Below are 22980 nucleotides of genomic sequence, written 5' to 3' on the forward strand. Positions count from 1 at the left end.
CGGAGAGGGCACAGCTCATAATGGTCAGGGCAAAGAACTCCATGCACCAGGCTTTGAGGTGGGTTGAGTGCCTTGAGGCAACTGGCAGGGAGTTGGAGGATCCCATGGCTGCATCCCTGCGAGACCTCCAGACCCTTTGTTCAACCGTGTCAAGCCTGTCCCCATGTTTGTTGAGACGATGTTGTAACAGGTCAACTTTGGATGACAATGCGTCACGTTTCCTATTGCGTCCTTTAGGTCAAGCGGGATCTTTCGGATGTCCACAGATGTAGGTGTTTTGTCATCTTGCTCTTCTTCTGTGGTTTGGGACTCCATTTGGTCATTCGATTTCAAGGTTTTGCTTGCTGTGCCGGTTCGAATTTGAGTTTCCTTTGAGATTTGTTAGTTTTCCCCATCTTGCAGCGATTGAGAGCGAAATTGGATTGCGGGAAGGAGATCCTCTCTGGGATACACTCCAGTGTCTGGTATTTAGTGGGTGATAGTTTCACCAGGCACTGGGGACGTTGTTTACTAGTTGGGTAAGAGTATGGCAGGCAGGGCCTCCTCTGTGCGGTCGGCTGCGCATGAGTTTCTTAAGGGGTAGAGAGTGTTATCTGCACTGATTTTCTGTCACAGTGCTAGGGGGTGCTCCGGCCTGCCAGCTTGCACAGGATCAATGGAGCTCATTTGATTCCCTCAAGGTAGATTGGTTCTGGTACCTTGCAGTTTCAGGGGCATTGTAGGGCGGCAGCCCCTCCACGTGTTGCTGTTGATTTGACCCCACCGGCTTGAACTCGGCGTGCCCGGGCGGGGAGATATTGTGCGAGGCCCCTATGTGCATAGGCTCGGGGGGGGGGCACCACCAGGCCCTGGCAGTTTGCCGAGTGTTGGGGCCTGGAGGGGTGGTAAGTTTCTGTTGGGCAACTTTTGGTAATAATCCTGGTGGTCTAGGATGGTTTGTTTGTCTCATCGTCAGAGGCACTCCCCCCAGACCTCAGTGCCCCCGTTTAGATAGAGGGGAGAGGGGTGACTTAGGAACTAGGTCCCCAGTGCTCTCACCTGTTGTTGCATGCCTTCTCCCTCCTACGCAGCGGCAGCAGGAGACTCACTGCTGCTCTTGCAGCGCCTCCGCTATGGGGTTCTTGCTCTGGAATTTGCTGCCTCTTCGCTGTCATGTTCCCGCTGTGCATAGCACCGGTGCTGCTGGGGGTCAGATGGCTCTTCACTCTCTGATGATCTGTCTGGGCCGAAGCACCTGGGTCTGGGCGGTATGATCCTCGCTAGGTAATCTGTGCGTATGATGCGTTTTTGCAGGCTGTAACTGCTCCCATGGCAATCTTCTGTGCCAGCAGCATGACCAAGCTACTCTGTTAACCTCCGATGTGGCTTGAGATGTCCCCTGTTGGGCACGCCAGGCCCTCAGCACGGGTTGGCTACCTCCTAGTGCTTATTTGCGCTTTTCAGGCAGCAGCAGGGTGGTGCAAGGCCTCAACAGCTTATTAGCTCCTCCGACTCCAGGGTGGCTGCAGCCGGTACAGGGGTGGATGGTGCCTTTTATTTGAGCTACAATGCGCACCATGGTTTCAGCTTGCTGCACCTGTCAATTTAGGGTGGATTACACACCGCAGGATGTACGTTCTCAGGATTAATTTGGGAGCTCTTGCAGCGCTCACATAGGAGCGGACATCTTGTTCGACTCTCTAACGCCCTCTCGGATGAAGCTTTCATGAACCGGACTTGTCTGGCGACCTCATCGTGTGAGAGAGAAGAGAGCAGACGTGGAGGGGGCCAAGGCAGGCTCCAATGTTGGTTTATGCTGTGGTGTGAAAGGGAGGGAGGAAAGGATGTCTAGGGTTTTTGTGATGAATGGTGCAGCCAGGGCCGAGCAAAGGTCCTGGGTGGGTGTGACAGAGGAAGAGTCTGCTGCAGGATTGGGCATTTTCTCAGAGACTATGATAAGTTTGGCTGTGTTGCTCGATGCCGTTGAGATGCAGGCTTGAATAAAAGCTCTTTTCTTGGAGTGGATGCTGATTCGATATTGCCTTTGAAGGAGACGGCAGGCTAGTTTGGCAGAGGGTCTGCCCGATGAATTCCATTTCTGCACAGCTGCCCTACACTTGCATTTTGAGGCAGCCAGATCGGAGTGGTACCAAGAATTGCACTTTTTCGGAGGCTTCAGAAGAGGCCAGGTCAGCCCATTCCAAGAGGAAGAGAGTGGACTGTCCTGGTGGTCGATTAAAGGTGGCCAGAATGAGTGAAAATTTGGAGAGAGAGCCTCAAACTAGGCACTCAAAGGAGAGTAGACCTGAGTAGGGAGGATGGACACAAGTATCCATTCAGGGAAGATCAGCGCCAATCCACCACCTGTCTTCTTTGGCCTGGGCACAGAGAGGATTGTGCAGCTTTCTGGGAGTAGTGTGTCAAAGCTGTCCTTGAACCATGCCTCCATGATGGTGAGCACATTAAGATCCATGCGTTCAAGGAGGTTGCAGATGTCAGACAAGTGTTTGACAGCAGAGCAAGTGTGGAGTGTGGAAATATGGAGCAGCTTGCTATCTTTAAAGGTCTTCCGTTGGGGGCACAGGGGATGGTGGTCCCCCCACGAGGGTGGCAAGAGGGCACCAAAGGGATAGTGGAGGGTGGTGTCGTAGCTAAGGCTGAAAAGGGAGCCAGGACAGTGCTGTAAGGCAGGGGCACCGGTGCAGAGGAGAAGGCAGGCACAGTGGGCTAGCTAGCCTGGCTGGAGGGAGAGGTTAGGTTAGAGAGAATAGGGAGGAGCATGTCAAAGAGAAGAAGGTTGGGTTGAGGACCCTGAACCATGATGGTCTCATTGAAATAGACATTAATATTGACTCTGGAAATGGCAAAGAGGTCAAGTAGACCTCCCAGCGAGTGCCACTATTAATGGGAGAAGAGGCGATAGAAGAGAGAAAGCCAACCATGTAGCAAGTCCAAAGGTCATGTGCATTAAAAAAAAGAGGATGTCAGTGAGAGTGTCTCTGGCAGAAGCCGTGACATAGGTGCCTGCAATAGGAAGGCCAGGGTTGGAGCACAGTATGTCCTTCTTAGGTTTCTTCCGGAAGATTTAGTTATAGGAGAAGGATAGGAGATAGCGAAGCAGTTAGAGAAGATAGGAGAGATATATAGCGATATAGTTAGCTACAGTGGTGGTGAGGACACTTACCAGTCTGAGGTACATGGAGGAATAGGTGTGGGGGATGGGATGGAGGGCAGGGAGACAGACGGCAGTGCACACAGCTAAGTTTGTTTTAGCAGGACCGAATGAGAACACAATGTAGCCACTAGGTATAGCTAAGTTTGAATTTAGCAGGACAGAATGAAAAACACAATGCAGCCTCTGGGCACATCTAAGTTCGTTTTAGCAGGACAGAATGAAAAACATAATGCAGCCACTGGAAACAACTAAGTTCGTTTTATCAGGACAGAATGAAAAAACAAAATGCAGCCACTAGACAAAGCTAAGTTCGAATTTAGCAGGACAGAATGAAAACCATAATGCAGCCACAGGGCACAGCTAAATTTGTTTAGCAGGACATAATGAAATACATAATGCAGCCGCTGGGCACAGCTAAGTTCGTTTTAGCAGGACAGAATCAAAAATATAATGCAGCCAAGTTCATTTTAGCAGGGCAGAATGAGAAACATAATGCAGCCACTGGGCACAGATAAATTCATTTTAGCAGGACAGAATGAGAAACCTAATGCAGCCATTCGGCACAGCCAAATTCGTTTTAGCAGGACAGAATGAATAAAAAAACACAGTGTAGCCACTAGGCACAGCTAACTTCGAATTTAGCAGTACCGAATGTAATAAAATAATTCATCCACTGGGCACAACGAACTTCGTTTTAGCAGGACAACATGAAAAACATAATGAAGCGACTGGGCAGCGCTATGGTTCGTTTTAGCAGGACAGAATGAAAAACACATGCAGCCACTGGCCACAGCTAAGTTCGATTTTTTTAGAAGGTATGGGGCGTGGGAGTACAGATGAGACAGAGTGAGGGGAGGGACAGTCACAGGTGTGGAGGTAGAGGATACATGATTTTAGTTCAGCGAACTAAGCACCTTACCAAAAACCACACAGATGGGTACTGTAAGATTTTCTGGGGGACTTTGTTCCTTCCACACTCCTCTGAAACTGATCACTGGGAGTACACCTTGCATTCGATCTTGCCTGTGCTGGCAGAGTTCTTTGAGCTGGCTAGTCACCCCTACTGCTATGGTGATGCTGACTCTTACAATAGCTTCTGTGGTCTGGTGCTCCCGAGATCCCTACCAGCCTTGTCTGTGCACTATGCAGCTACTGGGTGCCTCATGGCATGGTCTTGTCTGTGCTTCTTTGGATTTATCATCCGTTTTATTCCATTTTTTTTCCTTCCTTTATCTTCTTGTCGTGATGCCACTCGCACTGTGCTCTGTCCGATGCTGTTCTTTGCCAGTGGCTATTACCGCCTCTGCCTCCGGAGTGCAGATCCTCCTACACCACTTTCATGGGCTGCAATGCTGCAGAGCACTCGGACACAGAGGCCTAGTGGTCCTGATCATGCGCAGTGCAAGGAGACTGCTGCAGCACAGGCTCTGGGGGTACAAAGCATGCTGCTGGTCTCAGGCGCTCTGGAAATGCAGAGATAGCAGCTGCCATCTTCTGATCACATGGAGATCATCATCATCATGGAATTAGTGATGACCTCATATGATTCATCACATTGAACAGTAGAATCATCAATAAAAACCTATCAGACTAAATATGGATTTTACAGCTAACACAAGAATGACTACACACACACGTGTTGGTACAAAGAATATGTATGGAGAGCTGCAATGCATACACATCCAAGGCACTTACAGGGAAACTCTAGTAAGGTGGAAAGAAACACCATCACCAGAAAATGACAATAAGATTAGAGTTCATCATCATGTGTAACAAATTAATTGTCTGTCTGGGGCCTGCTTATTGTCCAATGTATGTGCACAATTAGTTCAGGCGAAACCCTTCGAAAAGTACCTTAAACACATAGCACAAGGTTGAGGTCTACATATACATGACCTTTAGAGAATGTGTATGGTGTTTTCAATGCGGTATCACCAGATCAAGCCATCTGCTTAAGATTCTCACTGTCACTGAACAAAAACAGCCACTCAAATGTGTGATGTCATCAGTGAAGTCATCAATGATGCCATTTGTGATGCCATCTTTGTTGTCCTTGGTGTTAGTTTTAGCACTGCATGGTGGTGGCACAAGTTATGGTTGCATAGCTTAACATAACTGGAGAAGGTCTTTGTTTTTTTGATTTTATCTTGCAACCATATGTCCCATTAACAAAGTGCTTTTCAATGAATTTCATAGGTTTTTATTAGTACAACTTAACCATAACATCCATTTAACACAGTGTTTTCAGTGATCATATATATATATATATATATATATATATATATATATATATACATATCACAGGGTGGCAGCCGCTGCCCTGTAGTTAAGGTGAGTTGGACTCCCATACGAAACCCCAAAACATGAATTGCTAATAACTTTTGAGTTGTGATGAGATTTGATATGTGCAATGGATTTGCCCAACATTTTGAAGTCCATTAGGGATGCACACGCCCCACCCCAGACAGCAAAATGTGGTAATGATTTCTTTTTATATAAAAAGGTTATCAAGAAATGAGGCAGCTGGCACCTTTTTCTTCTCTCAATGCGAGAGATAGCCATGGTTATATCCGAGGATATCGAAAAATTAAACGCAGAAAAAAAGACATTTATAGGTAAATAAACATGCAAATGCCATCAGGTTAGAGGTGGTAGAGTTGCTAGAGGACATTATATTAAAGAAGGGTGAACCAGTGGAATAGGATGACACGTAGAATCTTCACTCAAATATACATTTTAATTTTTTTAATCAATAATTAATGTATGTATGATATAAAACCATAAAAGCAATAAATGCAATCCATCAGTTTAACATTTGTATCTCAAACAATCACCCATAGTCCCATACTACCACTTTCAAACAATCATGAATAAAACCAATTTGGCTTGTCAAGACAGTGTAAACAACTGCTATTAATACAGTCTCCTTTCGTTTTTGCATATATTGATGACCCGGCCCATAATATCAGGTGTCAAATATCTGTTTTTTTTTGTTAGTCCAGATTGCACACAGCAAGTCGTCGACTCGTGTTTCGGTCACAAAAGACCTTCTTCAGGACGTTGGGCACAGAGTAACTACTCTGCCCTTTTTGGAAACGAATAGGCCAATGTTCATTCCCCAAGTTTCAATCTAGTGTAAGCAAGTAGAACGTCGGAATCAATCATCCACAGGAATATATAATACTTTAGTCATCAGTCACTGCCGATTCGTGTGATAAGAAATTCACACGCCTTCTGCGCAGTCCTCTGACCAGTGATTTGATTCAATTTAATATATCCAGTTCGTCCAACTGTGAATCAGTTGGACGAACTGGATATATGTTAACAAGGTCTATGACACGGCAACAGCTCATAAAAAACAACAATAATCCGGCGGCACGTCTCTGCCCGTATTTTCAATAATAGGACTGGGGATTTAAATTGCAGGTTTACCCCTTTCTTTATAACGTGGCTAGAGGACAGACACCAAGTGAGATTTAGGAGTTGGAGGGGTTCTTGGGACTGCATTTGCAACAAAAAGCTTGTCTGTGGCTTGGCTATAGCTGCAAATAATCGACATTTCATAGGAAACTGCATCACAGAAACAGCATGTGTTGTGGGGGGAATGGGAGTGGGCAGTGGAGGTGACTAGGCCATCATGTGTGAAGGGGAGCAGAAATATAGTAGGTGGAATATTGATGAGGGCCTGAGGGGGCTGGGAAGCATTTTTATTTCTTCAATGCTTTTTTTCAGATATCAGCAGCTACATAGGACTACATATAGCTGAGGTTATGTGCAGTTCTGCACCTGGCCATATATATATTCAGTAAAAAAACGTTGTTAAAGGGACGTTATGGTTAAGTTGCGCTACTAAAACCTTATGAAATTCAGTGAAAAAAACTGTGTTATAGAGACGTTATGGTTCCAAGTAAAACTGAAAAAATCCTGAAATTTGCCAGTTATGGTAAGGTAAGCAACCATAATTCGCGCCACCACTGTGCGCTGCTAAGACTAACACCCAGGACTTAACAATCATCATGGTGTTTTATTAGTGTTCAGATATTGCATGACCAATGTGGCATCTTGTGCCAGGAGTGGTGAAACCGAAAGCCGACGTGTGTTTCGACCGTACTCTTTATCAAGGCAAAGGTGAAGTGGCAGAAGGCTTGTGGTGGAGCTGGTGGGTAATTAACCCTGATTAGGGTGCCAGGTGGAGGCTTGTTGGCCTCATCGGATGCCGGGAGCGGCATTCGTTCCAGATGGATTCAGTGTTCAATTTCAAGACTCGACTATCACTAGTTTGTAACAATCAGCAAAACTTGCAAATATTGGACCCTCAATCCTGCCAGCGCCATCACCAAACAAGGTTTTGTTACCCCACCAAGTATCAAATCACTCGGAAACCCTGGAGTTGGTTTCCAGAGAAACCATGTGGCAGGCTACAGGCAAAACCACAACCACCAATAGAAGGTGCACAGGGGACCAGCTGCCCTGACACTAAACTCCTAACCCATTGCAAAAGAACATGCCAGCTCTAGTCAGAAAAACAAACATGCCTCTTTTGATTAACAACCTAGAAACATTTTGCTGAGGACAAAAAACAGAACTATTGTCCCATATTGCACTAGGTATAAAACCATAAAAAAATTTCTTGGCATTTGGAAGTAGTTTCATTACTGTCTGAACCAAGTTTTGCAGATCTTCCAACAAAGTAGGGGCAAGACATAACCCAAATGCAAAGCACCACAGTGCAGGACAACCACATGTAGACTGTTTACCCTAGCCATATCTTGACAAACGTCTACCATTGCCTGCAAATTGAAACCAGGCACAGTGCCCACACCACCTCCACTCCCTTTACATCAAAATTGTTTCCCACATTCCTACAATTTGCATACTGCTCCAAACCATTTACAAACATATCTCAATCACCAACACCCTGACTTTTCCACCTCTGCCATCTTCACTACACACATCCTCTCTCAATACAAAGCAGAACCTCAACACCTAATTGGCTAATCCCTATAGTTCCCTTTACATGTTGGATTTGCTGAGAAACCCGGATGTGGCACGCCCTGTCCATGGACAGCCGCGGTGTCCGCAGAGCCCATAACACTGAGACAGCCCTTCTACCCTTTCCACTTCACTCCCTGCACCATTCCCTCATTGGCTACTGTTAAGCAATCACACGACCATTCACCAACCACATCCAATAACTCTACATCTAACTCCATAATCAGAATTCAGCACTTTAGATGTACTGTTGATCACTCTGAGTACAATTGGGCTGTGACTGCAAAGCACCTACAGCAACTACTAGTAAACTCTCCAACATTTCTACTTGCAGATTCATGCACATCCACATGCATGAACACAAACTACAGGTATGAATATTTTCTGCACACTACTTGTACATCTTTTTTTATAAATGCATATAAACCGATTAACTGCTACTTACCCTGTATAATTTGTAAAACAAGCTTACTGCCATTTCTCCCATCTGCTATGATCAAGTGTCACTTGCAATGTTCTCTGCTCTCCAAATGTTATTTACCCATATTACTAACTGCAATGTACAAACTGTTATTTTCTTCATTCATTCTATCATTTGTGTAACCACTGCCACCTATTTATCCACTGTTCAACCATAATAGCATGTAATGCATTATAGTGTATAGGATGCACATACAATTTCCTTTCTATACATTCAGCATATTTAACATACATTCTATCATTTGAACTTCCTTTAGAAATTATTATAGTAGTAATCAGACACAACACACACAGCTATCTAACGAATTGTTATTTCATGTTAAAAGATGGGAGAAATAACAGTATAATTATGGAAAAAGGCTTTCTAGTGTGTTATATAATGACGCGCAGCCATGATGAGTACATGCATCTTTATTTATGCACACAAAAAGCCAATATCATTTGAAAGGCTCCCAGCTGAAACAACACCACTGCCTCTACAACTGTTCTTCCAATCTGGACAGCTCTCTCATTCCAGCTGGTTGCCCATTCTGTTCTAAATTAGCACACAAAAATGTCAATTGTATGTCCTTGATGCCAACTCTTGCAAGCTGTTCCAAATTCCATGAAACAATGTTGAAAAAAGAAATGCAACCAATAATTGAAATTTCATCCACAGACAAACTGGACGTACATGGTGTGACACTACCCATGTGTCAACAAGCCACAACAAGACTAAGTACCTTAGAAAATTCTATCTCCAACACAGCTGGTTTGGAGAAAATATTAAAATTATCTTTAAACTATAGAGTAATGCTTAAACATCACCTTGACATGGAGCAAGGACTAGTTAATGGAGCACTGAGTACAGTTGTTGGCTTTCAAACATACCCACGTGACAACAACATTCAGTTTGTCAATATTCTCTTTGACAAACTTTCAGAAGTAAAAAGGATAGGGTGCTCAACAGCTTGATTCTAACTCTAGCATACGCAGTCACCATTCACACATCACAAGGTCTTACCTTAGATAAAGCATTGATAGATATTGGGAATACAGTCTTTAAAGAAGGCATGAGCTACATTGCACTATCACGCTTACGTACACTTGACAGTCTTTTTCTAATCATCTTTGATGCAAGTAAAGTAAACGCTAATATTCCTTGCATTTTAGAATACAATAGACTATGTGCACTATACACCCCATCTAAAAACATATCCTGTTCCACAAAAAGCAAAACGTTGTAAAAGAAAAATAGTTCAAACAGAAATGCAACAGGATGTCACTGCAAATTCTTCAAAGAGAGTAAAAGAAACTAATACTTCATCAATTTCTATAACCAAAGAAGAATCTATTACTCAAAGTAACTCAGGTACTTCTTCAAAGAAGCAACACACACTAAAAAAAAATGACTTGGACACAGAACTAGTCCATTCAATTTTTCAAATATAACGTGTAAATTGCTACGCAAATGTAGCAATCAATATTCTATTTCAATTGCCACCAATTGTTGACAACATTTACTTACACAGTACACACCAATTGTGTTTGCAAATGTTAATCCTTCATATAAATGCAAACAACAATCCTGACAACACAAACAGTGTTCATGGAATAAGAAAAGAATTGGACTACTGTGCTGGAATGGTGAAATTCACTATAAACTCACAAGGAGATCCACAAGAATTTCTAATGTACTTGCTACAAGTACTGGAAAACAAAAACATACCTTTAAATGAAATCTTCCAGATTTCATAAATGTGGAATTATACATGCACTCTGTGCAACAATATGCAATATAAACAAATCCCGAATGAACGTTTTGTGTATGTATCCATACCTTACTGTGAATCCGTTCCATTTCAACAACTAGTACAAAATGCAAACCATGGCAGATTATATACTACCTGCAATTCAGATAATCTCTCCACCTTACTAATACAAACACATAGTAAATACGTAATACTAATGTACAATGCAAATAGTACTAAACACAACTGCAAGCTGACTGGATTCACACATGGGCAAGTATCACTTGGTAAGAAAACCTTCACAACCATAGGTATAATCTACCATAGAGGAACCACAATCAATGCAGGTCACTACACTGTATATATAAAAAAGAATTGTGGATGGTTCAAATGTAATGATAGTACCATTACTTTAAAGCAAAGATTAACAGCAAATCTTATAAACGCTTTTTTTAATATTCTTAAAACCAAAATGTAATAACTAAACTGTGCATAAACATTAATAAAACTACAATTAGAAAACGATAAACAGTTAGAATACGACAACAGGAATCTAATTACCCCAAGATTCTTCAACAACCAAACGGATAAATCAATACCACTAAATTATAACAAGAAATAAACAGTTAGAATACGCCAACAATTATCTAACTGCCTCAAGATTTTGCAACCACCAAACAGATAGATTAACAATTTGAGAATATAAATAAAAAGTATAATCAGTTACAATTGAACAACAAGTATCTAACAATCTGCAACAAGCCAACATTAGCCAGAAACAAGTAAACACTGAAAACACAAAAATAAATGTACTGTACCAAAACAAAAAAAGTATTTTTTTAATCCAACATGGATTTTTTTTTCCACAGACCCAATGATTTAACAACAAACACAGAAACTGAGCAAATTGCACAGTACTCTGGTTTGTAATCTAAAAAATATGAGGGTCGAAATGAATTAAAAATGTCTATTATTCAATGTTATGAGTCCTTATAAACTACCAACACTAATATGATCTTTTCTTTTATCACAGAAATTGACAAAGAATATATGCGCTCCAGTTACCAAACCAAACAGTAAGTATATTATAATAAGTATAACTCATAAATACGCTCCATAACACAACCATTGAAGCAAACATGTAACCGTACACCACAATGCAAAATGTTTACCTCCATGGATATGTTATACTGCAGTGCTTGTTACCAAACTATACAATCTTAATGGCATGATGTACCCAAAACTTCACATACAAACTATACAAATCAAACAGTACATAAACTGTAGATTTGCAAATATTTCATACATATTCAATTATATGGGTGTGATCTATGGGTGTGATATGCTGCAGTGATTGTGGCCAGGGCCTAGAGTCTTGGGTGCATGCCCTCATGCCCTCATGCACCCAAGACTCTAGGCCCTCGCCACAACCACAGCAGCATATTACACCCATAGATAAAGAATCAAACATTTTAACCATGCAGTACGAGCATTTTTTATGTCCGCGGACACCTAACGTGTTCTAAGAACAATTTTATTTTGCTTGCATACAGCACGGACAGATATTCTGCCCTTAGGACACCTCCATTCTGATTGCGTACAGACATCCTGGACACCGTGCATGTTCTTAGAACAGTTTAAACTTGCCTGCAGACACTACGGACAGGAGCAGTGTCCTTAGGACACATCCATTTTGGATAATTACGGACATTCTGGACACCGCGCCTGTTCTTAGAACAGTTTTAACTTGCCTGTGGACAGTACGGACAAGAATAGTGTCCTTAGGACAACTCCATTTTGGGTAATTGCAGACATCCCAGACACCGCGCCTGTTCTTAGAACAGTTTCAACATGCCTGCGGACACTACGAACAGGAATAGTGTCCTTCGGACACCGCCATTTTGGTTAATTCCGGACATCCCTAACACCTAATATGTTCTTAGAACAGTTTCAACTTTGCCTGCGGCCAGTACGGACAGGAATAGTGTCCTTAGGACACCCCGATTTTGGCTAATTACGGACATCCCGGACTGCGCGGCTATCCATTGATAAGACAAACACAATAGGGGTGCCTGCCACCTAAATATATACAGCATTTAACCCATCTTTTACTCCCCCACACCCCCAAACGCTCTTACACACCAGCACATCTGCCAAAGTTGTATTTCTCCACCATTTGTCACTGAGCTGTCCGCGGATGTCCGCGGATCCAAGATGGTGGGCGTTTCCAAAAATCTGATGCGAAAAAACTCTGTTAAAGGGATGTTATGGTTAAGTTGCGCTAATAAAAACCTATCAAATTCAGTGCAAAAACTTTGTTAAAGAGACGTTATAGTTACTTTACACTAATTAAAACCTATACATTTTATGGTTCCAAGTAAAATAAAAAATAAGAAGAAATGTATCAGTTAAGGTAAGCTAAGCAATCACAACTTGCGCCACCACTGTGTACTGGTAAGACTAACACCCATGATATCAAAGATGACATCACAAATGACATAACATGTGCATTTACGTTTCATGAAAAGTATCTGTAAGGGATTTTCATTATAATATTGGCAAAAAACTGTCAGTTGTCATTGGGAGAAATATCATGAGCTACATAGTTCATTAAGCAATGCAAAACACCTGCTGCACAAATGCCTGCTATACTTGCAAGAAGGGCTGCAAAGCATTTTGCATTTTTCGCAAAAAAAGGTGATTGCCAGCATCAGTAAGATTGTCTCCATCTCTGCAGAAAATGATGGTGCTACGAAATGTAATGTTTTCTTTGTGGAAGACAGCCCATCATCTCGCAAAAATGTGCAAACAGCCTTGTTGACATTGCGCCTGGATTTCTCCATTTGCAGACCAAATGAAGAAGAGCGCAGCCAAATCTGTCTCTGGGCAATGCGTGAAAAAATTACTGGAGAGTTTGGAAACATGTCCATGAACGTCCCAAGAGCCTCCTGAAGTGCTACTGAACAAACACCTTTTGTTTTCAGATTTTGTGGATTTTTTTCTCTTCTTTTCCTCCTTACTGCCTTACATCAACCTCTGCAAAGCATCCCTTAGATTGTGAAAAAAACGGGCATTTCCAAAAATGGACAACAAAATGCTGGCTGTGGTAAAATAGTGCACACTAATGGAGTCAATATTGTCATTGGAGTAAACAGACATCTCAGCACGTCGCAAAACTATTCCCATGCATCTATTAAGTTACAGTTACTCTCCAATTTCAACTAATAGGGGTAGCGCAAACTCAGGACCTAATCCTCAGTGCTCTAGAGATACAAGTTCAAAGAAGCATCTAGCAGTTCAACAAAGACTGCCGATAGTCTTGAAAGTCCACCTTCTGGGTTGACACTTTTGTCAAATCTCCCAATCATAAATTAGATGTCAACAAGATGATTCCTTAGTCCAGTTGACTTCTAACGTAGCTGTTTCTAATATCAGCTACCGAGACGACATGTCCGCTTCCTCAGCGGTGACATCTGAGGCCAAACAAATTATTTCACGCATTGTCGGCGGAGGAGTCAGGCCTCCTCGCTACTCCAATCTGCGGCTTCTCAATCTAAAAGCATTCTCACTCGAATCGCGATGTAAATGCGGGTGGGTCAGATTCTGCCCACGTTCACATTAGGATTCCGAGTGAGAACGCTTTTGGTTTGAGGACTTTGGGAGATTTGACAAAAGAGCCAACCCAGAAGGTGGACTTTCAAGACTATCGTCAGTCTTCAGTGAACTGCTAGATGCTTCTCTGAACTTGTATCTCTGGAGCACTGAGGATTAGGTCCTGAGTTTGCGCTACCCCATTAGTTGAAATTGCAGAGTAACTGTTGGAAGACATCTTCCACCTTATTGTGTTGTAAGTGTGAGGCGAGACTCATGCCTCACCAATGTCCTGAAGAAGGTCGGAACTACGTCAGGCTGAATTTGAAAGCCCTATTTGCCGACCTAACCATATGTAGACCATTTCAATAAGCTTGGATTACTATTGTACAGAAATACACACCATTAGGTGACATGGGTGGAAAAAATGAAAGTACTTTATGGTTGTATAAAAAGGGTCCTACGCAAGAGTTGACCTTATGTACTGTTTAAATTGACATTGGTTGTGTGATTGCTAGTATGTGTTTGAATTGTGGAATGAACTGGGTGTCAAATATGTGATTTACCTTCATTATCGAAGTGTTTTAGTATTTTGTTGTATTTTGCAATACATTTATTTTTGTATTGAAATAATCTGTTAGTGGTATCTTTCCAACCTCTCCACTGAGGGCCATTTTCGTTATATAACTATATTGTTTACCCGGAGGACCTTCATTAGTACAGGTACCCATATTATTTATACCACTCTTTGTATTGTCATCAGAACACCAGTATTGTAATACCCACTAGTTTTATAAACATGGGAATGTCCTTACTTCTTCAAGCACACTACACGGTCATACATGCTAAAGCAAACCTTTCCCACAGGTACATGCACACATATCAGTACAACATCCCCAACCAAAAGTAACATCCTTTTGCACAATCACACTTGTCTATGTATGCCTACCCTCATATTCAGACACTCATGCAAAGTGCACACAAATACATTGTACAACTTCCAAACCCACACTTTCCTTTTTTCTCCTACAGACACAAGAGAATGCCTACCAAAAAGCAACTCTGTAGAAAACAACACAGAAATAGAGCAGATAAAACTCAAACCATGCAAAATAGCCATCCACCTCTAGCAGACGTTTTACGAAACGTTCAAACAAAACAGCTAATAGTCACTGAGCAAAACGGAACAGGTAGCAGGAATTAAAGTCTGACTTCTCTTTCAAAATGTAAAACTAAAAGTAAATCTATTAAGAAGAATGCAACTACCAGTAGTGGTAACACTGCATCTACCAATGTTAACATAGCCACAAGAAAGCATTCCAAAAAAATAATTTTACAAAATAAATTCCACCATAGAATCCTTCAGAACCTTATAAAAATAGGGAAGAAATCACGGTCAACCCTTGAAACTTAACGCAGAAAACAGATCCTGGAAGCTCTCATTAACAGTGTAATTCTCATCAAAATGAAATTGTTTATATTAATTTTAAACAGAAGGAAACCACTAGCAAAATTAATTAGTTAACTACAAAAAGTACTTCGCAACATAAGCAATATTGACATAGATACCTTATGTACAGGTAAGTGGATTCACACAACCTGCACAGAGCCCTATTTCAACAAAGAGGCACACAAACAAGAGCAAACAAACCCAATTGTCATACATAGCATTGGTCAAGGCTTTGAAAAGGTAGACAGTACCATTATGGCAGAAGAAAGGCGGATTGCAAGAATTTCCCCAACAAACTTGCAATTAACTCTCCATTCAATCCTACCAATCTGTCTCGTTTACAAATGGCTGTACTCCTCAAAGTGTAATGTACGAAAACAATCCTTCAAATCTTTGCGGCATTTCCTCAATCATTTTGTGAAAGCCTAAGACAAATCAAAAATTAAAATATTACAAACCATGGACTCCTGTCCAGTGCGCAAATACACAGGACTATAAGGACATTCATTAGCCTGCATTTCCGGGCTTGCTTGCAAAAGCACCTTCCACCACATCAAAATGTTGGCAACACACCATTTTACTATACAAAATATCGTTCAGAGGTTGTACTATGCAAAAAGTCCTGCTTTAGTACTGGGGCATTTAAATCACATTCTCCGACATGGCACAGCCAAAGAACTCATGGAAGAAATTAACCACATCCAAAGCAAATATTTTGGAAGTGAAGAGCACTTGCAAAATCCGGTAAATTTGGAAGAGAGTAGCAACAACCTTGCAGCTGCCAACCTTCTATTACACACATACAAAAAAGGAATAGCAAAGTTTAAAAGCACATCTGCTAAAGTACCAAACATTGTAGACACTCTGGGATTGCAACAGTCAATGGAGCAATCTTTGATTATCCTAGTGAATGGTTTACCTGCAAAAGGCACAAACAGTTGGCAGCAACTGGTAGACATAAACAAAGTTAGAGAAGCCCTTCAATAGCTTAAAGAGAACAGTGAATACTACAAAGAAATAAACATTGAAGAAAGCCTGAAATAAATCAATGAAATAATTCAGGATTCCTCATCAACTGGCCAATTTGAACTTCTAGATCCTACTACAGCCTCCAATATTTTAGACCAGTATACAATTCACCCACTTCACTCCAAAGACACCATAGACAATGCACTAGAAACATATCAAATGCGGCAAGCCAAAGGATCTCCAATCAGCATATGGGAAAAAGTGTAGAAGCACATGCCTTTCCACTACTCTTTCCTACTGGAAAAGGTGGAAGGGATGATGAAGGATGCACACAAATAGCATCAGAATACCGCTCTTTGTGAATGTATTCTGAAGACCCCAGATTCAGCCAAAATGTTGAATACATATTTTGCCTCCTGTTTGAAAGTGAACCAGCAACTCTATGTTACGGAGTTGCACACAAATTGAAAACAGGTTCCAATTTTTTAAACATGTCTGCTGCGCAGCTCCTTCAAAGGGTGCTGGAGAAAGATGAAATTTTACAGTCAAGTATTACAAATCTCTTGGCAAACATGCGTGGTACAAAAGAATACTGATTCTGACATCATGCAGATGTACAGTGTATGCTACACAACCTTGGCCCACCCACATGGTTTGTCACTTTAAGTTGTGCAGAGTATGAATGGGAAGGCATGCTCGATTTCCTACTCATAGCAAAGGAAATAAAAGCAGGGATAGACTTGAAAACACCAGGAGAACTCCTCTCTCTTAACCCTGTGAATGTGTCAAGGTACTTCCATCAATGCTTTCTTGCCATGCTGGACTTCATCTGTAAAAACACAGTTCCTCCCCTCTGAGAAGTGCAACACTTCTTTTGGAGAAAAGAATATCCATCCAGAGGTGCACCACACATCCACATGCTTTTGTGGATTAAATGTGCTCCTAAATTTGGTCAGAACAGTGATGCACTGTTTTGCAGTTCATTCACAATTATGACACTTAGAAATCCCTTGAGAAAGTGCACATAGTGACCTACATGCACACATTTTGCAGTTTCAAAGACATACATGTGGCAAGTATTGTCAGCACAGATATAAAAACAAAGGCAAACACTGCACCAAATGCTGATTTGGTTTCCCTAGACCAGCTTCAACAAAATGACAATTAAACATCTTCATGTCTTCTGTTAGACACAATGTGAAAGGCAAATCGTCTAAGAACACAAACTGCATTAAAAGAACTGAAGCACCAAAGTACATCAATGATTACAATACAATCATTGCCTTCCTGTGGAATGCAAACATAGATGTAAAGTACATTGAAGACAATTCCACTGCAGTTGCACAATTGTGTATAGTCTATTTACCCAAAGCTGAGAAAACAGAGCGGAAAGACCTCTGAGATGATATATCATCTGACAAAACACTGTCAAAAAAATGATACAGCCATGGCATTAAAATGCTCTCCCATCAAGAATGTGGTTGCTATGAAGCTTTAGACCGTTTAACCGGCATAGCCTTGTATGGAAATCTAAAAACATAGTCAGGCTAAACCTTGGTCCTTCTGCTTCCAGAAAAAGAGTTCTCAAATTGTGCCAAGACATAGAAACAATAGCCAAACATGATCCCAACAGCCAGGACATTTTGAAAAACAATGTATTGGACACATACCTCCCAAACAGGAGTACTTCTTTGGAAACCATGTGTTTACCACACAGCCCAACACTTCTCATACAAAAATAATATTAAACCAGATGAAAAAAAGGTAAATACATAGTTAAAGGTTGTGAGGGCTGCCTGGTTAAACTTACCAAACCCAGCCTGATTAATCATATGAAGCTATCATTAAAAACTCCTCAACATAAAGAACTTTACTACATTTTCCTTACTTCAACTTTTTAAATGATGGAGAAAAGAAGATGTATTGGACTCCCATGCCTCCTATGAAGGTGCTTTCAATGCAGGTCAAGGCACTCTATAAAAGATATAAACTTCAAACAGTACAAACACATGTTGGACAATGAACGCCAACGAGAGGAAGAACGTCGAGCACAACTAAATGTAGACACTCCTGAGAGCAGTCAACCTTCTCTTACAGGAAGCCAAGAACCACTTGCAGAGCCACTCATAGTACATGAGGCAGAATTAGCCATGACCGAAGCAGAATACAACATGTGTAAGTATGAGGAATCTGAATAAAACTTTGAACTTCTGAAATCATAACTGAATAATGAGAGCATAGAATATTCCTAGAAGTAACTAAAGAAATTGAACATGATGTGCAGCATGAAACTAAAACTTGTACCTGTCAAAACAATAAACCTGTGCTCCTGTGTGTAAGTGGTGTAGCTCATTTAGGCAAAACATTCTTAATAAAATCATCAGCAAGTTCCTCCAACAATTGACAAACAACACACTTTCAGCTGTTGTAACTGCCCCCACAGGTTTAGCTGCATACATATGTGGTGTTTCATTACACCAATTGCTACTCCTTCCAGTAGAACCCCAAAGCAAATGAGACTACTACAAATGTTCAGCAGAAGCTGCGCTGGAGCTACGCAGAGTTTTGAAACAAATGAAAATGCTCCTAATAGATGAGGTGAGCATGGTCTCCATCCTAATGTTGGCTTTGATTCACCTCAGATTGCAAGAGGTCCTTAAAACTGACTATGAAGAACTCTTTGGAGGAAAACACATTATTGTTTTCAGAAATCTTCTTCAATTAACACCAGTGAATGGTAAAACTATTGTTAAAAACTTAGGACACAAAGTGTGCCGTAACACACTTGGCAGCATAGGAAATGTAAATCTATGGTAACATTTCCAATACAAGTATCTGAAAAAAATGTGTCAGTCTACAGACCTCACTTATGCTAACATTTTAAAAAACATTTCGGATTGTTCTGCTTTCTAAGGAAGTACAGTCCATCTTAAATAGCAGATGAATCCATGAGCTATACGGCATAACACATATGCTACTGATGTCATGGAACAATTACCACACAAACATGTAAAATGTATGTCCTTAATAGCAACCCTAGCAAGCTGTGCACAATTCAATGAAACAATGTTGAAAAAAGAAATGCAACCAATAGTGCAAATTTACTCCACAGACAAACTGTATGTGCACGGAATGACAGTACTTACGTGTCAATAAGCCACAGCATGGCTAAATACCTTAGAAAACTCTATTTCCAACATTGCTGGTTTGGAGAAAATGTTAACATTGTGTTTAAACTGTAGAGTAATTCTAAAGCATGAACTTCACGTAAAGCAAGTTTTATTTAATGGAGCACTTGGTACAGTTGTTGGCTTCCAGCTATACCAACATGACAACAGCATTCAGTTTGTCAACACCCCCTGTGACAAACTTTCACAAGTTAAAAGGATACAGTGCTCAACAGCCGGATTCTTTCTTTTCAAAGACATGTATGTACGCAGAGAACAGTATTCCCTGTCTCTTGCATATGCAGCCACTATTCATAAATCACAAGGTCTAGTCCTAGATCAAGCATTGATTGAAATTGGCAGCACAGTCTTCAAAGAAGGCATGTACTAAATTGCGCTTTCATTCCTACATACAGTTGAAGGACTATTTCTATCCAATCTTGGTGCAAGCAAAGTCAAGGCTAACATTCTTTGCATTGTAAAGTACAACAATGTGTACTCTACACACCCCATTTCAAAATGTACCCGGTTCCTCAAAAAGGCAAACTTTGTAAAAGAAAACTATTGCAAACACAACTTATATGTGATCTCCCAACAGTACCACCAAAGAAATTGAAAGCAGCTGCTCCTCCATCAATTACCACAACCACAGAAGGAAGTACTGAAAAGGCAAATGCATACCCAACTGCAGAAACAAAGAGAAGCACCTCTTCAAAAAAAAACATGTGGACTTCTATCAAATGACTCAGACACAAAACTGTCTGGTCCATTCAAATGTTCTAACACAACTACTGTAAATTGCCATGCAAATGTAGCAATCAATGTTATATTCCAATTGCCACCAATTGTTGAAAACATTTACTTAAACGGTGCAGACCAGTTCTGTTTGCAAATGCTACTCCTTCATAGAAATGCAGCAAACAATACTGACAACACTTACAGTGTCTCATGAATAAGGCAGGAATTGCACTACTGTGCAGGAATGGTAAGATTCACTATAAATACACAAGAAGATCCACAAGAATTTCTAATGTACTTACTACAAGTAGTGGAAAGCAAACACATACCTATAAATGAAATCTTCCTCCAGATTTCATACATGTGGAAACATGGCTGCACTCCCTAGAGCCATGCGGAGCAGGAACAAGTCCCTAACAAGCACTTTGTGCATGCATCTATATCCAATATATATATATCTATATCCAACTGTGAATCCATTCCATTTCAGCAGCTGGTACAAAATGCAAATCATGGCATATTATGTACTACTTCCAATTCAAACAATCGTTCCACCAGACAGATACAGTAACATAGCCAATATGTTGTAGTAATGCTTTTATGATACAATGCAGATGGTACAAAAAACAACTGCAAGCTTACTAGCTTCACACGGGCAAGTATCACATGGCAAGAAAACCTTCAGAACAGTAGGCACAATCTACCACACCAGTGCCGCAACCACTGCATGTCACTATATTGCAAACATTAAAAATAAATGTGTGTGGTTTGAATGCAATGATACTTCCATTACTCTGAAGCAGAGATTATCAGCAAATCTTGCAAATGCCTACTTAATATTCTTGAAATCAAAATTTGCTCACTGATCTACAAAAGCAGCATGGCTTACTGCCCAATACCCACCAACAGATATGTAACTTCGAATGAAAAAGAACCTTCTGATGGAACAACTTAGCATACACCAACTGGCCCATGAGGAGATAAATTGCACTGCTACACAGTTTTTTCCCCAATGAGCCAATGTTTATAGTCACAGAAACAACTGTGGAAAGGACACACTAAAATGGTTTCACCCATAGTACTTAAAAAGTAAAGTACTAAGTATGAGCGTATACAAACTGTCCTCAAAGACCTGTGACATGACCAACTGTTAGAATAAGGCCACAGCTGTCTAACAATGCCCATACCACTGTGCTAAATACACAACTGCATGTAACTACACCCATAATACTGCAAATAGTGGAAAATGGAAATCCACCAACAGGAATAAAGGTGCTTGAAGACATAACCTGCAAAACTGTGAAACTGTAAACTTGCCATTAATACACAATTTAAAATTCACCAGAAACAATGAAAGTTCTCCTGAGGAAACCATTCAAGACTTATTAAGTATAAACAACCAGACTGCACCAACTGGTATCTTACTACATCACAGTACTACCATGTTCCTTCCAGCTGTCAAACTGCCAAAATCAACCTAAAGCAATCAAAGTGCTACAAACATACCCTCAACAATTACGCCAACAGGTATCTAACTGCCCCCACAATCCTGCAACATTAGTTTGCAATAGTACAGTACTTAGAAAACACCAACAGCAATCAAACAGCATGAATGAATACTGTTAAAAAGAGGAAACAGATAACAGTTAGAACATGCCAACTAGTATCGAACTGCAACCATAGTACCACCCCTTACAGAAAGCAAAACACATACACCATTCCCTACACCATACACTGCAACAGTGCTAATAACAGCAAGACCACATAGATGTGCACCTCAAACATTCCTGTAAGTACTGCACAGGTCAATGAAACAAGAGAATGTAGAAGGATTCTCTTAAATCCTGCATGGATTTATTTCCCACAGACCCAATGAACTGAGCACATTGCACAGTACACTTGCTTGAAGCATAGTACTTGTAATGTACTAATTATGAGGGTACACAAAGTACATACATGTCTGAAATTGAATACAATACAACATTATGAAGTACCTTCCCTAACAAGTTATGTTGTTTTTTTATCACAGCCAATGAAAAAAGAATTCTCCAGCATATCCCCATGCTACAAATTCAATACATGCCCACAGTGACACAATTTTCAAATCTGCTATTCCCACTTCAACGCTATTCTATCACTGAGTTCCAAAATTGTGTACAGTGCCTCAACAATATATACAGTGATATTATTATACAGTAATATGATTATTGGTGTCATGCTTCTTTGTAATCAGCAAATTACATTTCTATATACATGTTTGTGCAATCCATATGCCAGTATCACATAATTGAGTACCTGGCTGTATTATTCTGCAGTGGTTGTGGCCAGGCCCTAGACTCTTGGGTGTACAGCTCATGCACCCAGGAGTCTATGGCCTAGCCACAACTACTGCAGCATAATACGGTCATGCACCCAGAAATCTGTCCAGTAGTCACAACCCACAGACATAAGGCAGCCACCTGAGGCCCTGTCCACTTCAGTTCACATTCTATTACACTACTTTCACCCACTGCACAGACTCGCATGCACCCAAGAATCTTGGGGAAGTCCAATAAGCCAACTGCCGCACGCCCTGTGCACTTCTCTACACATACTATTAAAGTACTTCAACCAGTCAGAAGACTCTTGGGTGCAGTCCAGGAACATGCCACAACAACCACAGCATAATACAGCCTATAAAAACATCCTCAAATCATATACATTCCACTC

Source organism: Ambystoma mexicanum, chromosome 12 (assembly GCF_040938575.1).
Source record: "Ambystoma mexicanum isolate Mex_15411 chromosome 12, UKY_AmexF1_1, whole genome shotgun sequence".
NCBI classification, from domain to species: domain Eukaryota; kingdom Metazoa; phylum Chordata; class Amphibia; order Caudata; family Ambystomatidae; genus Ambystoma; species Ambystoma mexicanum.